This window comes from Ochlerotatus camptorhynchus, unplaced genomic scaffold (assembly GCF_037179485.1).
Source record: "Ochlerotatus camptorhynchus isolate MF236.1 unplaced genomic scaffold, CSIRO-AGI_Acam_v1.1 ptg000257l, whole genome shotgun sequence".
NCBI lineage: Eukaryota > Metazoa > Arthropoda > Insecta > Diptera > Culicidae > Ochlerotatus > Ochlerotatus camptorhynchus.
In genome coordinates this window covers 903,516-914,990 of record NW_027040747.1, presented here as the reverse complement: position 1 = coordinate 914,990, position 11,475 = coordinate 903,516, and positions in this window count along the sequence as shown.

Genomic DNA, 11,475 nt, shown 5'->3' with positions numbered 1-11,475 from the left:
TTGCACAATAAAAAAACAATAAAATTTATTGTAATGAGATCAAATTTGTTAGAGAAAAAATGTTTTTTTTATGGTTACGGTAACTAACAACCCCCCTTTTCAATTGTAAATGTCTCATAAACAATATATTATATTGTACATTACAATAAGTTCTATTGTATTTTTATTGCTTTTGACAATAACATTTACTGTTGCTACAATAGGTTTTATTGTATTGTAACAGTAGGTTCTATTGTTTTTGTATGGTAAATTTTTATTCGGGTAGATGTCACAGATGGAAACAGATAGTGCACGGTGAGTAGATAAATAAATAATTAGCGTGATTTTTAGTAAAAAGGAGAAAATCTAGATGTGTCGCTCCCCTCGGTGTACGCTGGGTGTGCGAAAATATTCACTGTGCAGAAATTTTCTGCACAGTTGTCTAAGAAGGTGAAAAATGCGCAATATGTCGTTTTCGTTTTTGATGTGTTTCTGCACCACTCACGATGGTGTAGCGCTCGAAAAATTCGCGGTGTAGCTATATGTTTATCGCAGAACACCAATCCATCTCTCGTTTTCGTCGTCACACAGCGATTACAGCTGATTACAGTTTTCAATTTTGCAAAAAAAGAGGTTGGAATGGAAGAACTATTTTGATTGTTTGAATCCTCTTCATTCGGAAGATGAATATTTTATGATGTTTAATATTATTAACAAAATTCGGCTCTGTAAAGTTTATTCGATTGAGCCTGTACAAATAAAGTAATTAATAAAAAAAAAAATTATTAACAAAAGAAAAAAACATTGCATCGAATGAAAGAATTTCTGGTCGGCGTAGTGGATCGTTATTCAGACGAAGAGGTAGGCATATTTTGCTTTTTAGAATAATCAGAATGATGGGTTAAAGGAAAATATACTTATGGTTTGCTGAACTTGACGGTTTTATCCGTCTCCGACAAACGTGCAAACCGTAGCGCCAATCAAATTGAAAAAAAAATCAGTCGTAAGTTCTGTGTTGGTGGCAACTGAAAGATGAACGGCGACAAGATCAGTAACACCATAGAGGTAACTCTAAGACCACTGGGTCCCGAAGAAAATCATTATTATTTTTGGCTCACTCAGTACCAGAACAACGGTCCCAAGCAGTCCCAAGCTATTTCACTCACCCCTGCATGTTCTGCATGAATCCACACACCCCTGATGTTATCTGTCAAACTTTCATAGCGAATCAAAACAGACATAGTGTAGTAATAGAATTTCAACTAGAATAGGGTACGTTAATCGTTTGCTTGGGACCAATAGGCTACTAAAGTGGTGAGCCAATTTAAAATCGTTAGTTTCGTATTGATTGTTGGTTCTACTGCGTTCAGTTCCGAGTCTACGTGCAGAGAAACTTGGTTGGAAGAATTACACTCGTTCAGCAATCGATGTGCAGCCGAGAATGGCTATTTTATTTCTGTGGTGCACCCGCGAGGGAATAAATTTTCTCATGCTTGCACATGCTCATACGCAAAATTTAAAATGTTTATCCATAGTTTGTCATCGCGTCAACAAATGCATCTCTGGCAAAGAATATTAATATATGTAAACAAACAAAAATTGCCCTATTCTACGCACACCATAATCAACCAAACGCATTATTTCTTACTGCTTTTGATTTTTTTGATTTTTCCTCGTTTCATGCAAAGTATTTTGAAGCGACTAGGGGAAACGCTCCTATAGTTGCGGTACGTTAGAAGCGTTAGGTTCCTATAGTTGTGTATGGAGACTCAATACACAACTATAGGAACCTAACGCTTCTAACGTACCGCAACTATAGGAGCGTTTACCCTACGTGTCTGCGTGGTTTACAATCTAAAGTGTAAGGAAAAAGTTCAACCAATATTTTGGGTGTACATTTGCTATCTTCCAAAAGTGAGAACCTGTTACCACAGACAAACAGACATAACAATTGAATATTTCTCACTGTAAAACATCGTCGCTAAAACATTACCGCCATCTGTTGAGTACACTGTGGTGGGTAGTACGCTGAACAGATGGCGGTAGTGTGAAAACGTCAAACTCAAGGGAAATGACTATGCGCGCCACAGGTGGCGGTGCTACCAACTACGATACTTTTAAATTGACCGTTAAATGCTTGTTCGATGAACAAAATGCGAGTGTTATGTCTGTTTGTCTGTGCTGTTACCATCTACGAAGGTAATTCGTTGCTCTTCTTAGATCAACCCCTCCATGGTTTCTGCAACAGGAACAAGTTTTGTCATTTTTGTCTAACGCACAAGCGGTCCGCTTAAGATTTATTCATTTATTTATTTTTTTTTTTTCCTTTATTAAGGAGACTTTCAGATTTTATTTTTAGTCAATCAGGAGCAGCATACCAGTCGGCAACAAGTCCGTGAAGCAGTCAAGCCAATCTAGTGAAGATGGTTCGTGTGATTTTAACTGCAGTGACCTTGACCTTGCTCGTTTCGGTTGTTTTAGCAGCTCCGGTAAACAAAGCCGAAGATGGCCAGCTGAAGGTGGTTCGCGAGTCCAACGACTATGAAACGAATGATTTTAACTGGAGGTGAAGATGTCGGCATGGAATATGTTGGCTTTGAAAATTTCTCAATATTCGTCTATTTTTAGTTATGAGCTGAGTGACGGCCGACAAGTGAGACAAAATGCCTATACAAAGAAGTTAGATGACGGAAGGGAAGTTCTGGTAATCAACGGTTTCTACAGCTTTGTGGGACCCGATGGTGTCAAGTATACGGTTACCTACTACGCGGATGAAAATGGGTATCATCCTACAGTTATTGGTAAGATATCATTTGCTGCGATGGACCAGAATCCTTTTTCCAGAACGCGGGACTCGCGGTATGATATTTCCAAAATGTTCAGGGACTCCAAATTGTTGAAAACACTGGGTGGGCAACGTTGAAACGTAATTAAAAGGCATTGCTGACGACCAGCTTGTGCAGAAACTATGTAATGGTTTTGTTTTTTCATAGACGGTTACCTTATTCAGAAAGCTAGCTAAGAAATTGCTTATTCAGATTTTATTCAGCACAAATTGTTTGTTGGGTATTACTAACAGGAGATCCACACAGATTACAAACACAACAGTTTTCACTGAGCACAGTGTGTTGTGATTGTAATTTGTGTTTTTTTTTTTAAATAAAAGGAAAATAAACTTAACACCTTAAGGTGCATCCATGTTGGGTAAATAATTCAAATATCACTTATCTGTATTGTTAATGATGTTCTTTCTCATTGACTTCAACATTTTACCACTTTTTCTGAATTCTCTTAGTTCTTACAAATCTTGTTGCTATTGATCTGCTCTGCTTCATGCCGCTTCGTTTTTCTTCTTGAACGCTTAATTTTCAGGGTTGGTTGGAAATGCTAACATGAAGCTTTAGTGTGATGATTTATAAGCTAGAGAATGATCTTTAGAAGAGGGTAGGTGGATAGTTCCGTTAGAGCACGGCAGTATGAAAATTGAATAGAAGTTGAAAATAAGCGAAGGGCCATTATGCGACAGTTTTTTGAAGATAGACGCACATCTTTTGCCTAACCCGTACGATGTACGCGGAGACTTGAAGTATGTCTCCAAGTCTACAGGCAAAAAATGTGCGTCCCTCTTTTGCTCATAAACTGACTGCGGCTGTGGAATAGTTCTAGCGACGTTTTCATCACTACCTAAAGCCCCACGTTGCGAGAGCATTTCCAGTCGATGGTGTGTTATAATTCAATTCTTCTTTACCCAACTATTGTGTTGCTCCTCTCGTCACGACCAACTTGGTCATCTCAGAGAGAAGGCAGTAGGGTGGTTGTTGCGGGACGCACATTTTTTGCCTGTAGACTTGGAGACATACTTCAAGTCTCCGCGTACATCGTACGGGTTAGGCAAAAGATGTGCGTCTATCTTCAAAAAACTGTCGCATTAATGGCCCTTCGCTCATTTTCAACTTCTATTCAATTTTCATACTGCCGTGCTCTAACGGAACTATCCACCTACCCTCTTCTAAAGATCTTTCTCTAGCTAATAAATCATCACACTAAAGCTTCATGTTAGCATTTCCAACCAACTCTGAAAATCGCTAACTTCGCGTATGAAGTAACATAAAAACACTTTGAATGGCTTAATTTTCATTATCCACATCTCCTTCGATTTCTTCGCCAATTCTTTAATTCCCAATTTTCTTCTTCCTCGTTTTTGCGTAATCTTCTTTCACTTTCTTTCATCTTTTCTTTCATTCGAGGCACCTGTGCTCAATTTCTACATTCCCTTTGATTTTCTTCCGCTTCGGTTCTCTATTTATCATCTTCTCGTTTTCTCTACCACTGCATCATCCTTAATTTACTTTCTTTTCATTCATTCATTCTTCTTCTCTCTTCATATCTCCTTCGTAGTTTCTCACATCGTCCATTTCTTCATCAGCGTCCGTTTCTTCATAAGTAACTTTATAAGTAACTAGTTCATCTGCTCATGCACCTCTTTTTAACTCAGCTAATCGGCAATGCTAGGGTATTGATCGCCCCCCCCCCCCCCCCACTTTCCCTACGGCTCTATCAGATTTGTATAACAGTCCTGCTAATGGCATTCAATGTATTCTCGACTCTACGCATTTCTTGTACAACAATAACAAAAGGCAACTCAGTTGACGCTGCCTTAAATTTAGGACATTTCAACAAATCGTGTTCCGGTGTTTCATCCACATTTCAACACGCCGAACAGAGGGGTGATCATGCGTGCCAGAGCCAATGCAAGTAATTCCTGAAACATCCATGACCAGATAAATTGCGGCAGGATCATGTTTAATTCTTCATTAAGGTGTCCCAACAAAATTTTACTATCGAAAACTCAACTTGCTCACCACTTAGTAATGGTACAACATCATTTGGGTCTATTTCAGATTTGAATTAACGGATTTGAAAACGGGTTTCACGCAAGTGCATACTATTCCTTATATTTTAAGAAAAAAAAAATACGGAATGAATTATTTGCAGCGGTTTCGAAGGAATTCTCGAACGTGTTTCTTAATACGACCTATCAAGCGGCGCACAACGGTCTCATCAACTGTTTTGGCGATTTTATCCCATCAATTTTTCATCTGAACTGTCGTTTTGAAGACAGTACCTTTTACCTTCAGTTTCCTCTTCATAAATGCCCAGTAGTTTTCAATGGGCCTGAACTGGGGACAATTGGGCGGATTGAGGGTTTTCGGAACAAACTGGACTCCGTTGACATTGTACGATTGTTGTACTTCCCGGATGTAGTGACAAAACGCAAGATCTGGTCAAAATGTCACCGGACCGTCATGTGGCTGGATGAAGGGCATAATTCGCTTCTGAAGACATTCGGTTTTGTACACCTCAGAATTCATCATTTTCTCAGTGACGAAAACCTTCTGGCCGCTGCTGCAAATGCCCTACCAAATATTTTTTTTGTGTGCAGATTTATCCGCAAAAACTAATTGAGTCTGACAGGTGTAGAGTTGATAAACGTAAATATGGCAACCATTCTCCACCCCCGAAAGAGACCTATGTATATCGAGCGGGAGAATCAAAGAGAGTGAGAGAGAACGGACGACGACAAACGAGCGCCTCGGTGTAAGGGAGATTTATTGAGGCAGAAGCCGATGAACGATTGTTGCGACTGGTAGTGAATAAAACGGTCTGTTAAAGTTAAAGTGGTTAAACGAGTTTTATTGGCGAGTTCCGAAAGTATTCCTTCTGGTGAATTCGATTGTTGCCTCCTAGAGGGACTCTACAATTTGGCGCAGCGTAAGTAGGATTTAATGAATAAAATGGATGGAGATTTTTTTTATGTATTTGACATGGTTAAGTTGACACGACGCAGTTTCGGACGTAGGGAAGAGCAGCAGCTATTTTGTTGTCGTATGAAAACGGAGTGTATGAGTACTGGGGTTAAGTTGTGTCAATTTTCTTAAATTGAGTGATGGTAGAATTGTTTTTCTCGTTTCAAAGTGCAATTTGAAAAGCCGTGAAGGTATGAAGTGAGTGTGGTAAAGGTAAAATGGCAGAATCACTAGTGCATAAGGCGCATACACACACAAATACAAGATTATGCGAGTCCGGTGGTAAACCGTAGCGCACACGAACACAAAAGATGCGAGCCCGGCTGAAGACCGAAGCGCACACCAACAAAAAAAAAAAGATGCGAGCCCGGCTGAAGACCGAAGCGCACACAAACACAAAAAGATGCGAGCGCGGCTGAAGTATGCGTTGCCTAGTATTGCCCTGATGATGCGAGCCTAGTGGACGACCGAAGCACACTCTGATGTGGGAAAAAAGATGCCTGATTAGGTGCAGGATGAAGTGTACGTGATTGGCGTTGACGGCACCGTCGAAAAATTTGCTCTTCCAGCAAATTTAGATAGTTTCTTATGGGAATTTTCGGTGGAGTGAAAGGATAGTACAAAGTCCGCCATGTTTCACACACAGTCTGACGTTTGCTTATGGATTTTCTCATAGGAGTAAAGAGCTATAGAGTCGCCGTCAACGCCAATGAAGAGCAGACTGTGTGATATCGTGCGGATGGGGAAGACAGAGCAAAACAAAGTTAATCGATTGTTCACAACATCCTACGCAAATCAGTAGGGAGACGAATTGTGGATATTATCAAGAAGTAAGAAATTTTAGGTCGTTATTTCAGTGTGAAAATTTATTCCAAATCGATCATCTCATTTGCACTTCACGGAAACAGTACCTTGTAAAACATGATCCATTAATGGGACAACGTTTATGGTTATTTCAGATGGACTTTGACAAGCATTGTTCATTGGAACCATTCAACGATGCCGTTGACGCTTCGGATCTTCGACGAGAATGGGAAGAGTGGCTGAGAGCGTTTGAGCTCTTTCTGGAACTAAAACAAGTAAACAGTCAACATGAACGACTGGTCCTCATGCTTGCTCGAGGTGGTCGAGGCCTTCAGCGTATTTATTATAACCTGCGGCCAGTGTCCGGTGAGATTCATCCGGAGCCAGCAAAAGTTCCGTTTGCTCCACAAGAAACTCCCGAATACGATAACGCCGTCAAACGTTTGAACAACTTTTTCGTTGGTAAGCGTAATGAGAGAGTCGAGCTCGAAGTCTTTCGTTCGCTGAAGCAATCCCCCGATGAGTCGTTCAATCAATTCATCCTCAAGCTTCGCATGCAGGCCACCCGATGTGACTTCCGGGATCGTGAGGAGAAAGAGATTTTACAGCAAGTAACGATGGGTGCTCGGGATGATAGAGTCAAGGACAAAGGTCTCGAGGACGTTATGGGCCTAGATGAGCTGACGAACTACGCCATCAATAGAGAAATCTTGATGAAGCAAAAAGAGAAAATACATCGGTTCAAGCTTGATCCCGAGGCTCCCAGTGTTTCCGCAGTAAAGCAGATGTGGGATCGAAAACCTCAATCCAAACAAGGATCGTTTGGATCGCCGACGTTTAAACGTGAGAAGCCTTGGAATACAGGTAATCGCTCTCGAGTGGAATGTGATCGTTGCGGTTCTTGGAAACATGACAGGGATTCACAAGGTTGTGTTGCCCGAAGTTCACGATGCAACAATTGTGGAGTTAAGGGACATTTCGCCAGAAAGTGCACAAGAGGATGGAAAACGCAGTTCAAATCCCGTAGTACCTGGAAACGTGCCGATATCGAAACGAATGCCTTGCGAGAAGGATATTGTGGCGATGAGGAGCCATCACGTCGTCACCCGATGTCGGAAGGATCAATGAAGGTAGAATGATTTCATCTGTTTTCCTTTGTTTGTTTGGTCTCTTGTAATGAAAATGTACACCTTTTAATTTGTATTACCTATCCTATTTGCTATCTACTCACATGACTGAATTAATAAACTTATTTTGTGGAATTGAACCGTCTCTCAGGACGATGAGGTGAAAACAAATTAAACTAAAATGAAATTAAAGCAGGTTTGAAACTTCTTTCTCATTTCCTTAGATAAGCCCGAAAAATGAAGGAAATATTACATGCAAAATCGATCAACATCCAGTCGAATTCTTGATAGATTCAGGGGCAGCTATCAATACCGTCACTGAGCAAGTATGGAACGAACTTGTTAATGCCAATGCGATCCTTTTTAAGAAAAGGTTTCAATGTGACCGCAAATTTCTGGCATATGCAAGCCAAGAGCCATTACGCGTTGTTGCAATATTTGAGGCGTGGATTTCGGTAAATGAATCCAAACCAAAAAGTATGCTGAATTTTTTGTCATCGAGAAGTCTAAAAAATCACTCCTAAGTAGAAGAACGGCGGAGGACCTTAAAGTCTTGAAATTAGGCCTTGAAGTTCAAAACATTGAGATTAAAAATGAAGCCTTTCCGAAGTTCCCGAATGTTGAAGTAAAATTATCAATCGACAGTCGTATCCCCCCGAGAAAAATTGCGTACTTGAGAATCCCTGTCGCAATGGAAGAGAAGGTAGATGAAAAGATATTGAAAATGTTGCGCAGTGATGTGATAGAACCAGTTTTGGGACCTCCGGAATGGATATCGCCCTTGGTTGTGGTCCCGAAAGGAAAGGATGATATCAGGTTGTGTATCAACATGAAGTATCCCAATGAAGCGATACAGCGTGAACACTATCCGCTTCCGATGATCGATACTTTCCTAAATAAACTCCGAGGATCAACTGTCTTTTCGAAACTTGACATCACATCTGCATTCCACCATATTGAGTTGCACCCATCATCATCGGAATCACTACCTTTATGACAAGCAGAGGATTAATGAGATTTAAACGATTGATGTTCGGCATCAATTGTACGCCGGAGATTTTCCAGCGAGTGATGTCAGAGATGTTAGCTGGCATTGAAGGTGTCATAGTTTATATCGATGATGTAGTCGTATCGGGACGAACTAAGGAAGAGCATGACGGACGGCTTCAGGAGGTGTTGAGCGTTCTGAAAGAGAATAATGCAATGTTAAATGAAGCTAAATGTTTGATTGGAGTAGCCGAGCTTGAGATCTTGGGATTTAAAGTAAGCGCAGCAGGAATCAGCCCGTCAGACGAGAAGATCTCCGCTATCCAAAATTTCCGAAAACCTGAAACTAAGGAAGAAGTTCGTAGTTTTCTCGGGCTAATCAACTTTGTCGGTCAATTTATCCCGCATTTGTCGACACGAACTGAGGCGTTGCGTCAATTTATCAGAAGTGACGTTGGCATCTTTGGCGAGGATCAGCAGAAGGCTTTTGACGAACTGAGAAATGAGTTATCGAACACCATGTATTATTAAAGTTAAAGTGGTTAAACGAGTTTTATTGGCGAGTTCCGAAAGTGTTCCTTCTGGTGAATTCGATTGTTGCCTCCTGGAGGGATGCACCCCTCGAAACATAAGAAAATCCACGAACCCCTCATTTTACCTGTCAATCTTTCATAGCGTATCAAAACAAACATAGTGTAGTATTAGAATTTCGACTGGAATGGGGTACGTTAATCGATTTGCTTGGGACCAATAGGCTTGTCAAGTAGTGAGCCAATTTAAAATCGTTAGTTTCGTTAGTCTGTCTGTCTGTCTGTCTGTCTGTCTGTCTGTCTGTCTGTCTGTCTGTCTGTCTGTCTGTCTGTCTGTCTGTCTGTCTGTCTGTCTGTCTGTCTGTCTGTCTGTCTGTCTGTCTGTCTGTCTGTCTGTCTGTCTGTCTGTCTGTCTGTCTGTCTGTCTGTCTGTCTGTCTGTCTGTCTGTCTGTCTGTCTGTCTGTCTGTCTGTCTGTCTGTCTGTCTGTCTGTCTGTCTGTCTGTCTGTCTGTCTGTCTGTCTGTCTGTCTGTCTGTCTGTCTGTCTGTCTGTCTGTCTGTCTGTCTGTCTGTTTTTCTGCAGGGGTTTTTTGGCCGGGAAAGGTTCTTATAATGGTTCGAGACCCCTTCCCCCTCTGTAAAGGGGGACTGCCATACAAATGAAACAGAAATTTCTGCGTAACTCGAGAACTAATCAAGCAAATGGAACCAAATTTGGCATGTGGAGGATAATAGGGGGGCTACGTACAATATAGTATGCTTTTTTTAATCGTCGCATAAACTCAAGCTAATATTGAATCGTGAGCAAAGCCGGGCACACTCAGCTAGTATCAAATTGAAGGCAATTAAAATACTAATTTGAAAAATATAATAATATTGAAAAATTTTAATCGCGGTTTGGAAAATATTAACTGTACATTTGTTTAAGTTTTTCATGGTTTGCAGACAGAGGGTGCAATATGTTTTTTTAAATTTATTCTTACACAACAAATAAAAACAACAAGATTGGGGTTTTTGTTCAATATTCTAATGCGACTAGACTATCAGCGTCTCCATTGATTTATAGCGACTATAACATGGTCACTACGCATGATATTCTAGTAGCATAGGATTATTGAGCGAGAACCCAAAACTTTATAACTTCAAATATATATAACTCAAAACCGAAAACATCGCTGATTGTTTTTATATGTTTTATAAAAAGCCTACTTTTTCAAGGAAACATATAAAAAAAAACATATTGCGTCCTCTGTCAACAAACATAATAACTAGAAAAATCATATACAATCAAAGTTTTTCAATACAAAATCCCATTTTTTCAAAATCATTATATTTTTCTAAGAAGGATTTTTAATTGCCTTTCATTTGATGTTTCGATCTTTTTGTCATTTAAAAAAATGATTTTTTGGAACACCCTTACATGGAAATGGTCACCCTAATGAAAAAATAAAAAAAAATACGGGTCTAATATTTTGCAATAAGGAACACAACTTCAAATGTTTACGAAATTATGCGAACCACTATTTCGTTCTGCTATGGAATAATTAGTATTAGTACTACTTCTGGGAAATTCAAATTCAAACAACTTCGTGGAGCTTCAAGAAAGTAAAGCAACACAAATTGTACAATGATTTTTGTAGTAGTGCAGTGAACTCAGTAGCAGTACGAGAAACTTCATAAAAAACCAAAAAAGTGCAGAGAATTTCTTTAAAACTCATCTAACTTATTTGAAGATTAGAAGCTTAGAAAACTTCATAGAAACGCAGGATTTTTTTTGAATAGTTCGGATAACTTCTTAGGACTTCAGGGAACTTCGTATCAGTTTTTCAGGGATCTTACTCCTTCTGAACTTCCTGGAAGTTTAAAAAAAATCCGTTTAATTTCAGTGACCTACCCAGATGTTCAAGAATATTCTTACAAAATGTTGAAGGTCTTCCCGTATGTTGGAAGAATTTCATAGGTGTTCTGAAATATTATTAAAATTAAGAGAGCTTAGCAACATATGTCACTTGAATGAAGTTTCGGAAGAAAAATATATTCACAGAATTCCCTTCAAAATGAAGACATGTTTTCAAATTTCGCATATCTGAGGTGAGTAGCACGATGAAACAACAAGGACTTGGACTAGTGATTCCCTTTTGAAAAATATTGATTTTCAAGTTACAGGTTATGGTATAATTAATTGGTTACTGCCATAAAACAATTTGGAGAGTTCTTTCTATATGCCCACCTTGAGTCTGA